We start from the raw sequence: 1,317 nt of genomic DNA, 5'->3' as shown, positions 1-1,317 counted from the left end.
TTCCTTATTCCTTGAAGCACTTTCATTTCTGAAGGCCATCTCGCAAAGCTACAAGTTAACAAATGGTCTTTCTAACACAATAGTTCGTTAAACATGAAAAAAAGAAAATGCACAACACATTTTTTATTTGTATTCAGAATTTTTTATTTACAACATGACTATTAAATAATAGAAAACTCAACCCCAAATAGCCTTTTAGAATAAATACACCCTCAACTTGAGGGATTTACTCTTAAAATGAATAATATTTCCTCCACTTTCAATAAGGACAGTTGTTCTTCAAGTATAGACAGTCACAGGTTTAGAAGTAGTTCTTAAAGTACGTCTATTTCAGTCAATGTTTACCAATTCCACTTCAAGATAGAGTTTTGCATTTGGTGGAATTTTTGCATGAGGCTGACCTTTCTTGCCATAAGCCCATTCAGGTTCAATCTCCAAACGAGCCTTTCCTCCTTTAACTCATTGTTAAGAGTGCTTCATCCCATTCTTTGATAACTTTACCCATTACAACTTTAAAATTTAGAGGCTTTGCATTCTTTATCTTCTTTGCACTAGTTTAAACATTTGTATCAAAAAGAGTTCCATCTTGTAATGATCCTGTGTACTCGCAATGAACAACATCTTTTTTGGAAAAGTTAGTTTTGTCTTCCTTCTTAAGAATAGATTTTGTATATTTTGGTGGACCCTCATGCAGTCTCTTCAGATTTGACTTCTTTGTATTTTTCTTCAAGCTTCACACTTTTCACCTGCTCTGTCACTTTGGCAACACTCTCAATACCTTTGAAATGCTTACATTCAAAAAGGTGGTTGTAGACTGTGACTAAATGATCCTTGTTTTCTGTCTTGGACCACATTTTTTATATTTCCTAGTAATTTATCTTCTGTAAGAAATGAATCTGAGCCGTTGTCTTGCAGAAACTTGATGATATTTTCCTTGGGAAACAACTGTTCTACACCCCACAATCGCTGAGGTCCAGCGGCCGCCATCTTCCCTCTACTGCCCACAATACATTTTTAAAAGCAACTTTTCTTTTGCACAACAAAGAGGTAACAACATATGGATCTGAGTTTAAGGGGAAAAAGTTGTCTGGAATTTCAGTGGACAAACTATGATCATATACTAGAAGTGATTGCAACAGGAATGAGGAGCATTTCTGTCTCTGGGTCTTGAAAATTTCACAAAGAAATTAGTCCAACTGTTTGGGAAACTATGTATTTAAGCAGAACCAATTGTAATCTTTTCTCAAAACATAAGATGATCAGCTTCTATTGTGGTTAGATTGTGAGCAACTGTCCTTGAAAGGTAGCATAATGTGG

General features: G+C 35.2%; 1 pseudogene; it reads right to left on the bottom strand.

Annotated features, from left to right (window-relative positions):
* Positions 1-330: 330 nt before the first annotated feature.
* LOC141497004 (peptidyl-prolyl cis-trans isomerase FKBP3 pseudogene) lies at positions 331-987 on the bottom strand (annotated as a pseudogene).
* Between the last annotated feature and the right edge of the window lie 330 nt (positions 988-1,317).

The sequence above is a fragment of the Macrotis lagotis genome, chromosome X (assembly GCF_037893015.1).
Source record: "Macrotis lagotis isolate mMagLag1 chromosome X, bilby.v1.9.chrom.fasta, whole genome shotgun sequence".
NCBI classification, from domain to species: domain Eukaryota; kingdom Metazoa; phylum Chordata; class Mammalia; order Peramelemorphia; family Peramelidae; genus Macrotis; species Macrotis lagotis.
Note: the sequence above shows the minus strand (reverse complement) of the source record. Positions and strands in the feature narration are given on the sequence as shown.